Source organism: Rattus rattus, chromosome 2 (assembly GCF_011064425.1).
Source record: "Rattus rattus isolate New Zealand chromosome 2, Rrattus_CSIRO_v1, whole genome shotgun sequence".
Classification (NCBI taxonomy): Eukaryota; Metazoa; Chordata; class Mammalia; order Rodentia; family Muridae; genus Rattus; species Rattus rattus.
In genome coordinates, this window is record NC_046155.1 from 90,201,191 (window position 1) to 90,213,723 (window position 12,533).

Consider the following 12,533-nt stretch of genomic DNA (forward strand, 5'->3'; position numbering starts at 1 on the left):
AATGAGTTAGTTCAAAGCTATTCCCACTTTCTCTTCTATCAAGTTCAGTTATGTGATTTTGCATTGAGGACCTTGACCCCCCTGGACTTGAGTTTTGTGCAAGGTGATAAATCTGGATCTATTGGCATCCTTCTACATGCAAGACATCCAGTTAGACCAGCACCATTTGTCAAAGATGCTTTCTTTTATCCATTGTATGATTCTGGCTTCTTTATCAAAACATCAGGTGTCCACAGGTGTGTGGTGTGGATTTATGTCTGGGTCTTCAGTTTGACACCATTGATTAATCTCTGTGTTTTTATGCCGATACCATGTGCTTTTTATTACTATAGCTCTGTAGTAGAGCTTGACCTTAGGGATGGTGACGCTTCTGGAAGTCATTTTATTGTATAAGATTGTTTTCACTATCCTGTTTTGTTGGTGTGATGGTGGTTGGTTGGTTGGTTGGTTGGTTTTCCATACAAAGTTGAGTATTGCTCTTTCAAGGTATGTGAAGAACTGTGCTGGATGGAGCCTGGCATAATTGTCATCAGAGAGGCCTCTTTAGGCAACTGATGGGAGCAGATACAGGGACCTATAGCCAAATCTTAGGCAGAGTTAAAAGAAGCCTGCAGAAAAGAGGAGGAAGGATTGTGGGAGAATGTGGGATCAAAGATGCCACAAGAAAACCCACAGTCAACTGACCTGGGCTGGTGGGGCTCACAGAGACTAAACTGACAGCCGGGGAGCCTACATGGGTGTGACCTGGCCTCCGCCTATGTTATGATTGTGTGGCTTGGTGTCCCTGTGGGTGCTTAGCAGTAGGAGCAGGGGCTGTCTTTGACTCTTTTGACTGCTTTTGGGACCCTTTTTCTCCTACTGGGCTGCCTGCTCTGGTCTTAATCTGAGAGGAGGTGCCTAATCTTTTTTGCAATTTGATAGACCATGTTTGGTTTCTATCCCTTTTCTGAAACAGAAGAGAAGTGAATGAGGGTGGGGAGAGGGGAGAGGGAGGGACTAGGAGGAAAGAAGGGAGGAAAGACGTGGTCAAGATGCAATAAATGAGAATAATTAAAAAAAATACATGCACAAAATTGAGCTAGCCTAGAGAAACTTGCTGGAACTTTCTAAAATGGAATTTTACCTGGAAGCCGCACGTGTTCAATAAAGAACATCAGTGTTGCCTTGAAGGGCATGGGGACAGTGGCTCCTGTCTCGCTGGAGCATGGATCTGCCTGAGAGACAGCTCCTTTGCCCTCTTCCCCATTCGTCTCCTTCTCACCGACTCCCTTCTCCACTTCCCTCTGACGTGTGGGTTCCACCTTACTCTCGTCTCTTCTTAATACTTATGTAAATATGGTGATTATGAAAATATTTATGCAGAGAGCTCCTGACTCTTCTATTATTTTTGGTCTAAGATGTCCAGAAATGTTATTCACCAACCATCCAGGGCAGGAATGTCAGACCTACCTCTGCTCAGAGCTTGAAGCCTAGTCCTACCCTGGAGGGTATGAATTCATGATGCTCATCTCTGCTGCCTCAGTTTACCCTTGAAAAATATTTTTTAGTGCTGGGATGTAGCACAAACAGCCCTATGCAAGAAAAAGACGTGGTCTTAGTTCCTGGTGGTTGCTACTACAAATTACCACCATTACTGTGATACAAAAATTTCTCCCTCAGTTCTGGTAGCCAATAATGAAAATTTTTTGTGTAAGTGGGCTAAAGTCAAGGATTAGCAGTACTTGTTTACTCTAGGGAAAGCAATATTTTTTTCAGCTTCCAACGCCCATGTCCATGTGCCTTGGCTTGTGGCTTCTTCTTTCTTCTTCACATTGTGCCAAACTGTTCCCAACATCTTGTCTTCTCCTTCTTCTCATCTCCCTCTGCTGTTTCTTCTAAAGAAATCCATGATTATATTTAGGGCCTCTGCATCTCCCATGTTTAACTAAATCACACCTTTAAAGTCCTTTGCCATGCAAGGTAACAGGCTCTGGGGATTTGTGGGCCGTCCTTGTGTCTACCACAGAGAAACTGACTGCCAGGAAGCTTTTGTTTCTTACTCTCAGTCTTAGAAGTCATTAACTACCATTTTTTTGTTGTTGTTGTTCTTTTTTTTTTGAGCTGGGGACCGAACCAGGGCCTTGTGCTTCCTAGGTAGCGCTCTACCACTGAGCTAAATCCCCAGCCCCTCTTTTTTTTTATCGTTTTTTTTTTTATTAACTTGAGTATTTCTTATTTACATTTGAATCTTATTCCTTTCCCGGTTTCGGGCCAACATCCCCTAACCCTTCCCCTCCCTTCTTTATGGGTGTTCCTCCCATCCTCCCCATTACCGCCTCCCCCAACAATCACATTCACTGGGGTTCAGTCTTAGGACCCAGGGCTTCCCCCCTTCCACTGGTGCTCTTACTAGGATATTCATTGCTAACTATGAAGTCAGAGTCCAGGGTCAGTCCATGTACAGTCTTTGGGTAGTGACTTAGTCCCTGGAAGCTCTGGTTGGTTGGCATTGTTGTTCATAAGGGGTCTCGAGCCCCTTCAAGCTCTTCCAGTCCTTTCTCTGATTCCTTCAACGGGTGTCCTGTTCTCAGTTCGGTGGTTTGCTGCTGGCATTCGCCTATGTATTTGCTGTATTCTGCCTGTGTCTCTCAGGAGAGATCTACATCCGGCTCCTGTCTGCCTGCACTTCTTTGCTTCATCCATCTTGTCTAATTGGGTGGCTGTATATGTATGGGCCACATGTGGGGCAGGCTCTGAATGGGTGTTCCTTCTGTGTCTGTTTAATCTTTGCCTCTCTATTCCCTGCCAGGGTATTCTTGTTCCCCTTTTAAAGAAGGAGTGAAGCATTCACATTTTGATCATCCGTCTTGAGTTTCATGTGTTCTGTGCATCTAGGGTAATTCAAGCATTTGGGCTAATGGCCACTTATCAATGAGTGCATACCATGTGTGTTTTTCTGTGACTGGGTTACCTCACTCAGGATGATACTTTCCAATTCCAACCATTTGCCTATAAATTTCATAAAGTCATTGTTTTTGATAGCTGAGTAATATTCCATTGTGTAGATGTACCACATTTTCTGTATCCATTCCTCTGTTGAAGGGCATCTGGGTTCTTTCCAGCTTCTGGCTATTATAAATAAGGCTGCAATGAACATAGTGGAGCACGTGTCTTTTTTATATGTTGGGGCATCTTTTGGGTATATGCCCAAGAGAGGTATAGCTGGGTCCTCAGGTAGTTCAATGTCCAATTTTCTGAGGAACCTCCAGACTGATTTCCAGAATGGTTGTACCAGTCTGCAATCCCACCAACAATGGAGCAGTGTTCCTCTTTCTCCACATCCTCGCCAGCATTTGCTGTCACCTGAGTTTTTGATCTTAGCCATTCTCACTGGTGTGAGGTGAAATCTCAGGGTTGTTTTGATTTGCATTTCCCTTATGACTAAAGATGTTGAACATTTCTTTAGGTGTTTCTCAGCCATTCGGCATTCCTCAGCTGTGAATTCTTTGTTTAGCTCTGAAAGGGATTGGGGAGGGGTGCATTGAATCCTTATCCTGGAGCCTGATGTGGATGCTGGGAACCAAACTCAAATCCTCTGGGGTGGGGGGAGAGACAGTATCCAAATCAGGCTCTTAATCCCTGAGCCCCGATTATGAGCTATCTTTGACTATGTTACAACAGAGTGGCTCAAACCTGTTCCTTGGGCACTGCTTTCCTTCAGCTGTGCTGCTCTCTGCCGCCCCCTGCCGGTTGGTGAGCTTTGCCTGCACCGCTTAGTTACAGATCACTGCATTGGAAAGCAGCCGGATGAGGGTTGGAATAAGGGGGCAACAAAAATATCCTCCTGCTTTTGCCAAGCCTGTGTCTGGGGAGGGCTCAGGGTTCACCAGCAGCCCTCATCAGTGTCTAACCGCATACATAAATCAAACAGGACCTAGGCCTTAGCGCTCCTGGGGAGTGAAATGGAACAAAGAACGGTGGTTCATGTTTAGGTTGATCCCAAAATATATGGGAATAAAAGCTTTAGGGTGATGTATTTCTCTTTAATGCTGTCACATCTGTCGTCCTGGTGGTTTAACCTCTGGGTTTTTTTTTTTTTTTTTTTTTTTTTGGCTGTCAGACCCACATTATTTCTGCAAACTTGACACCAGATGCTGCCAGGGAGACAGAGCTGAAGCGATAAAAATCTATTTAACAGATTTAGTGAGGCAAATACAAACTAATTAACAATTTTAGAATTGGGATTAAACACTAATTCTTTTAAAGCATAAAAACTGAGATGAACAAAAGGAAAAGAATGTTCTTCCTCTGAATAACTCAAAGGAGCCATCTGTTTGTCATTGAGAAAATGGTCCAATTGATGGATTTTGAACAAATTCTGACATCCTTTCTTTCTGGGCTTGAGAATGCATTATGGACAGTCATCTGGGAAAGAAAGCACATAACTTCCTGGCTAATGTGTGGATCTGGGCTTCCCTGAAGCTCCAGAAGTAATCTCTTTATGTACTGACTCGGAAATGAGAAGGCCAAGGGTAAAACGGTGTGTGTGTGTGTGTGTGTGTGTGTGTGTGTGTGTGTGTGTGTGTGTGTGTGTGTGTGTGTGTCCTGCTTGGAGACCACGCTTCCAGACGTAGGGAAGGAAAGGTGGCCTGCTGTTCCACTGACCTCACCTTGCTGCCACCATTGTTATGAAGCTGTAGAAACTGAACCTGACCCTCCCATCTCTGCTTGTTCAGATGCTGCCTGGTTTTGGAATCCAGGCCCTAGAGTAATCACATGCTGTGATTTGGATCTTAAATGTGCCCCCTCCAAAAAAGCCAGGTGCTAATGGCATGTCTCTGTCATCAAGCTGTAGCACTACTGGGAGGTGATGGAACCTATAAGAGGAGGATGGCCTCTCTAGAGTTCACTCTTACAACTGATCTTAGGACACGGTCCCTTCCCCTCTCTCTTTGCTTCTGCCCATCAAGTTGTGAGCAGCTTTGCTAGTTCAGCCCCAGACACACTGTTCTGTTGTGAAAGGACCAACAATCATGAACTAAAGTAAGTCTTTGTTGGATAATGGGGACAACTGTGTTAGGGTTGGGGGTGTGTCCCCACACGTGTGCATGTGCATGTGCAAGGCAGAAGTCAACTTCCGATATCATTCCTCAAGCACTGGCCACCTTTCTTTTAATATGAACGTGTCCATGTCCGTGTCCATGTCCATGTCCATGTCCATGTCCATGTCCGTGTCCGTGTCCGTGTCCGTGTCTGAGTCTGTGTCTGTGTCTGTGCAACTAAATGTGGTATATGTGTGGATGCTCACAGAAGCCAAAACAGAGTACCGGGTCTAAAGTTACAGGTGGGTGTGCACTGTCTGGTGTGGACACTAGGAACTGAATGTAGGTCATCTGCAAAAGCACTAAGTGTAGTCTAACCACTGAACCCTCTCTCAAGCCCCCTGTTTTTGTTTTGGTTTGGTTTGGTTTGGTTTTAGATAGGATCTCTCACTGGCCTGGAACTTGCCAAGTAGGTTATGCTGAGTAGTCAACCCCAGGGGTCTGTCTGTTTCCATCCTTGTGCTGGGATTCCAAGAACACGTGCCACCATACCTAACTCTTTTAGCTCCTATGAATATCATAAGCCATTTGCACTTGGTGGTTTTGCCATGCATTGTGACAGGTCTGCACAAATAGATGTTCATAGCATGCAAATTAAACTACCATTTGTTGAGCATCAAGCATGTGTTAGACAGAATGATCCCATCAAGAAATTATGAATTAGATATAATTATGGTCTGTATTTTGCAAATAAGAAAACAATATCTTTGAGAAACGTGATAATTTGTCTGAGGTCAGGTAGCTACTAAGGGACAAGACAAAGTTAAGCCCTAGGGCTATTTAATTGCACAGCTAATTTCTAATTCTGCGTATACCCTGCTGTTACTATATATATATACTTGTTCATTTACATTGCGCTTGATCCTGAAATATATTTGAAATTATGAAAATGTAATGAGTAGACTCACGAGTGAGGGTGAGGGGCTGGAAAGATGGCTCAGCAGTTAGGAGCACACATTACTCTTTCAAGGGACTCAAGTTCCTTTCCCAGAGCCTATCTCAAATGGCTCACAATCACCTGAAACTCAGCTCCAAGGGATGTGATGCCCCCTTCTGGCTTCTGAGGGCACCTGCACTCACATGCACACTCCCACACAGAGATGCATCCTATACACATAATTTAAAAATAAAATCTTTAGGGAGAGGAAGTAGACAGGTCAGCTGTGACACGCCAAGGTTGAGAGCAGCCCTGGGGTGGCAGGGGCAGGGGGCGCTCAGACGAAGCACCTATTGGGGTTTGGTACTTGGACTCTTGAAGCTGGCAGGGCTGTGGAAGGCTGCACCCAGGAATTGAGAGAAACTCCATCTTGAGTTGGATGAGTTGTTGACAGACTGACCAAAATGCTAAAGTGTGTGACACAGGTGAGCTAACCTGTCACCAAGACTTTCGGGTTGGGTTCAGGGATGTTCCCTCAGAAAAATGCCTCCACAGAGAGCTGTGGCTGTGTCACACTGGACCCCAGGGACCCCAGGCAGGTCAGCATTTAGAGGCTATAAATAAGATATTAGTTACAACAAGAATGTTTTCTTGGATTCAGGCATGACCACTGCCAATCACAGAGAAATCAAGTTCTTTTCATCTGCCAGTCAAGGGCAAACAGGTTCTGAGACTTGTTTGAACAGTTTCCTGGTCACGGTTCCTTCCCTACTCCAAAAAGATCATAGGTTTCTGAAAACCTATGCACTTCTCCTGAACTAGGAGCATCTGAAATCCCCCTGGTTATAAACCCACATATAATCAAAGAAACAGCACAAGTTTCAGATTAGGGTTTCCAATCTATCTGGATAATATGTTACCTGATTCCCCTACATGAGCCCTCAGTTCTGTGGCTAGCCCTAGGCAAGGCAGTCAACAGTTGCCATAAGAAAGGTGTGGCAGACCAAAGCCACGGCAAGACAATAGCTGAGTACCAGAACTCAAATGAGTATTCAAATGCCTCAGTTTCCCCAGTAAGTCTGAGAATACATCAGCCTTGAGGAGTAGAAGTAGGAACTGGTCAGTCATCCTCCAACAGTGAGCCCCAGTCACTCCCGTCCCTTACCCCATACCAGGCAGGCAGCTATGTCAACAGCTCTTCATGCCCGCATCTCTCATCCTGGAGCATTTAAACCTCCTCTCTTAATTCGTAAACATTTTTTTACTTATCCTTGTATCAGTACATGTGTTTGTATACAATATGTATATGTGGGCATATACCTGCACTTTGTGTGTGTGAATGCAGGCATGCATGTGCCACAGTGTGTGTGGCAATCAGAGGACAACCTCAGGTGTCAGACACCAGTCTTGCCTTATTAGTGAGGCAAGATCTCTTTCTTGTTTTTTTATGCTGTGTGCTTCAGCCTGCTAACCTAGGGATTCTCCTGTTCCCTGGTTCCCATTTCCCTACAGGAGCGCTGGGATTATAGCACTTGTACAATCATGCCTGGCTTTTTATACAGGTTCCAAGTACCCAAACTCACTTCCTCCTGCTTCTGTGCCAAGAGCTTTCATCCAATGAGCCATCTCCCTGGCACCACCTTGTAAGCTTTTGACAGTGTTCTTTTTTATTTGTGTTTTTATTTTAATGAAATTCTAAATCGAATCAATATAATTATCTTCTGGACCAAGAGCATGTCTGACTTGGACACAGAATTTCTATTCCACGTGTGGGGTGTGAACTGATGAAGGGGGAGGAAAACCAGTGTCCACCTGCCAGTAGCTCTAGTCCTCTGAGCTGCTGACTCCTCAGGCCAAATAGAACTCTGTTGTAATGGCCATAGCTAAGTACTAATGCACAATAAATGAGATGAACTTTACCAACAGTGTGTTCACCACCAAGGGAAGGGCAAAACAACCTCAGAGTGCTTTGTGGCAGCTCAGAGCAGAGGAAAATAACCAATGTGCTGAGTCACTGTGTGGCACTCTCTATGTTCAGCAAAGTCACAGCCAAGTCACTTGTCTCTGCTTCAGCCTCCGACTCCATGGCACTCAAAGACTTGGCTTTAGCAAACATCACCGCTATGTTAAACAAAGATTAATCTGAATTTTATTGACTCTGTGGATTTTTAAAAATTTTATACGTTTATAAAGTTTATCTCAATGTAATGTCTGTGGTGGTGTTTATACTTCCGTGTGCATATTTGTTTTGGTTTTAAGGAGATTACAGTTGGTTTAATATCTGCATGTATCTAAGTTAATTAAAATAACAAACAAATTTGTCAGCATTTTTTCTTTGCTGCGCTCTATCCGTTCCATCATTTAAGCTTGGAACATTGCAATTTTGTGGACATGACATCATCAGTTTCTGTAACAGTGGAGTTTGTCATCTATTGGTCAGTGGGTGTGGCTAGCATGCTTTCTAGTGTGAACTGCTTTTCTTTTTTAATCATTATGGAGACAAGGCTAGCCCCAAAGTTGCTGCCTAGCCAAAGATGACTTTGAACCTCTCATCCTCCTGCCTCCATCTAACGAGCACTGGGACTTACAAGAATGTAGTGTCAGACCTGACTCATGCAGGGGATTCCTCCGTGCTCAGCAAGCACTCTAAACACTGAGTTCCATCCTCAACTCCTTTTTTACTCTATGGCCTCTTCTGTCCATCATCCATTTTCCCTGATAAGTGTTTAAAGAGCCAACAGTTTAGGTGTGGAAACAGTTCATCCATTCCTGATGGAAACATGCTCTATCCAGAAATAGAGCAGAATTCTAGAATTCTCCCATGGCGAGTCCTTGAAGTTGGGCATTTGTCTGGACAAGGCAAAGCAGAGACTCATCACCACATCCAGGGAGTTAGATCCAGCCATGAGAATGGCTCATCTCAGGGTTTCTCCATCCCTATGGGACATAAAACCATGTATGGCAGTTTGGTAAGGTAGAGCAGGTTGAGACCCAGAGAAGTGGTGGGCACACACCTGAGGCTTAGGTGACTCCCAGATCCCTGACAGACTCCTGGCATGGAGCATGTGCCATGATCCTCACATAAGGAAACATGACCTGTGGTCACATAGGCCCAGAACAGTGTTCTCCATGCTAATGAGGTACCTGGAGGCCTGGAGGACTTAGTCAATAAGCTTCCCTTCCCAGACATTCCTCCCTGCAAAAGGTATTTAGTCTCAGGCTCACCCTGAGAAGTGGGTATGGCACATTATGCATCCATTTTCCACCATGAAAACCAATAAATGTTTAGAACCATGGACTGTCTCTTCCATCAAGATCTGAGGAACTATGGGGAAGGCATTCGACTACAGAGCCACAGCTTAATTCTCCCATAGAAGGCCTCTCTGTGCTTGCAGCCACAACTGCCACCAAGTGTGCCTCCCCCAAGCTAAGGACAATCACCTCAGGTTCGAGCAGTAGCTCCCCTTTCTACCAGCCCCCGGAGAGACGCTATCCGCAGCCCACATGCCCTGACACCATTCTCTGCCCTTCACCTACTCCCAGTAGCCTTTGGATGTCCAAGAGTCTGAGAACCCCATGGCCTGGCCTTGTCACAGGCCAGGGGGCCCCTGACCAAGCTCCAGCTTTTTCACATCTCAGTCAAACTCCCCGGCCTTCCGTGTTCCGCCTCCCCAAGAGGCCATGCCCAGCAGCTGAGCCACGTGGACCAACACACATCGCTGCTACTCCACCCCTGCAGGCAGAGCTGGTCCCAGATGCTAGAGAGGACAGAGCCTGTGGTTAAAAATCCACTTGTTCCATCTGGGAAAAGGGGAATGCCAAGAGGCAGCACCCAGACTACAGAATTCATTGATCAGCTATGGCCACAGAGAAAACAAATTTTTGACATAATTGACTACAGAAAATGAAAACACCAAGGCCATTTCTGACGTGCGCTCACTGAAAGCTAAGGAAGCAAGAATCTCATTAGAAGGAATGGTTCCCATGTCACTTGCTGCCATGAGTCCCATCCTTTTGAATGTGGCCAGTATGCCTGTGGGCAGTGCTAAGAGCTGGGGACAATGTAACTCAGGGTTGCTCCTGCTTAATATGAAGCCCATGAGACATAAAAGCAACATGATTGAAAGAGGTGGGCAAGCTCTAGGACACAGACACACTCAATACCTGGTCACCATTTAAGATTAGTACCGTGCCCGTCCTTCACCAAAGAAACTTCTCACCTCAGCGACAGTGGCTGCAGAAACCCATCACTGACAATGTGCAGAGAGTAAGGGACGGTGGAGGGCTCAGCCTGCAATGGGACAGCTAATCCCTGCCACTAACCCTCAAGAAATACCACAGAGGCCAGGGCAAAGAGAATGTGAGCGCCAGAGGACGCGGAGATGGGTGACCACAAAGGATATAGCATGGCCACTGCATTCATAAACTCACTAAAGCTACAGTTAGCCCCACCGGACCTAAAAGGCTTGCACAAGCTCTCACTACAGCTACGGTTATCCACACTGGATGTGCAAAGGCTTATACAAACTCACTACAGCTACACAAAAGCTTACACAAACTCACTACAGCTATATTTATCCCCACCGGACCTACAAAGGCTTGTACAAGCTCACTACAGCTACAGTTATCCACACTGGACGTGCAAAGGCTTGTACAAGACTGACCATCAGCATTTTATCCTGGATAGGGGAGGGCCCGTAAGGACCACCCATTCTGAGGGACTCCTGGTAGTTGACAGTTGCTGGGGAAGTTGGGAGTGCCATGTTCTTTGGTGGTGTAACCTCTGAAAAGTGGCCCCTCACTCTAGTAATTAAGCAGCCAGCCAGGCTCATGCAGGCAACCCTAATTAAACTCGGTGGGTTGCAAACAAAAAAGGCATGAAAGTAGGAGAGACATTTGGGAAGAAGGACTCCATTAGGATAGGGGAGTGGGTAAGAGGGAGGAGTAGGGTGAGAATGACTAAAATTCACTCTATACATATATGATACTGTCAAAAATAGTTAAGATTTTCAAAAAAAAAGCACAAGATTTCCATATTAAATGCATGAGTATTTTTCAAGTCCACAAGATGATGCTTTCTCCCCAGTTTGGATAAGCTCACGGCCCTCTGGCCTATCATTCTTCTCATTGCTATGAAGACATAAGCTACTGTTCAGTCATACTTCGAACACAGTACCAGGCTGATGCCAGGGGTAACAGGCCTGCGAGGGAAGGCAAGAGAGGCTGCGCCATGGTCACAACAGTGCTGAGCTAAAGGCACTTATACCCAGCTCTAGCCTGCTGAAGCCACTGTGAGCTTTGCTAGGTCAGCTGTTAGCTCTGCTCAGCATTAATTCCAGATGATGGCAGAGGGGACAGAGGATAAAGTAACTGGTAAAGGGCCATCCGTCCTGTGGATGTGGGTCAAATGCTAGCCCATTTAACTGGTTTGCTGCTGGACACTTTTACTGTAACACATTTGTCAAGCAACAGTCTGGAACAGGTAATGGAGGGAAATCACCAATCCAGAATACCATTATGTATCCACACATAAAGAGGCCATTTCCAGACCTTGGCCATCAGCCCACACTAACACAGCTCCACCGATGTGACTGTCACAAATTCCACTAAATGAAAAACTCACCATAATGGCAACTATTAATACTCTGTCATATAAATAGGTAGCATGAGTCTCATGAAAGGGAATCTACCCACACGGCAGGCTTCACTTCATAGCTCTCCCTAGTCTTTTTAATATTATTCAATTTTCAGTGTCCTTTCACTGCTCTGACCTCTGCCTGCAAGACACCCTCCAGTCCTCAAGGTGGGATCTAGAGGAACAGCCATGAATGTGGTACACAGGAAAATAGCCCTGTCGGGAGTCTAGAGTTCTCTTCTCTCACCCAATGGCATAAGAGGAGGCATAAACACAGACGTCCCTGCTGCGATACCACATTCTTTCTTTCCTCCAGATCTCAGCTTAGGTGCTGCTTACATCAGGAAGCCGTCTCTACCTGTCTGCTCAATCTCAGCAAAAAACAAACAGAAAATCTTCCAGTAGGATTCCTCAACACCCACAACTGCCCTCTGTGGGCTCCTTCCACAGAGTCCCGACTAAAGCACAGAAAATATACACTAAGTGTTCAGTAAAAGAATGAATGGGTAGATGAATTGTTGTGTGGATGGATGAACTGACAGGTGGGGGAGAGAATGGGGAGGTGACAGATGGATGGGTGGGTGAATGACAGGTGAGTAGGTGGGATGGTTAGATGGATGGGTGCACAGATGGATGGGTGGATGGTTGAGTGGGTGGTTAGATGGATGGATTGGATACATGTATGGGTACATAGATGGATGGGTGGTTAGATGGATGGATGCATGATAGATACTCCCTGATTTTTCAAAGGCTCTTGAGAAGGAAAGAACATTCTCCAATATGATGCCTTACAGGAGAACTCTCCACAAGATGGCGCCCCTAGGTTTCTTAATTTGCGGTTTCTTCAGAATTTCTCACATCTCAAACTGTTTTCGCTAGTTTACATATTAACAGCTAACATAATTTTCACAACACACCATCCATATGTCATGTTCAATCA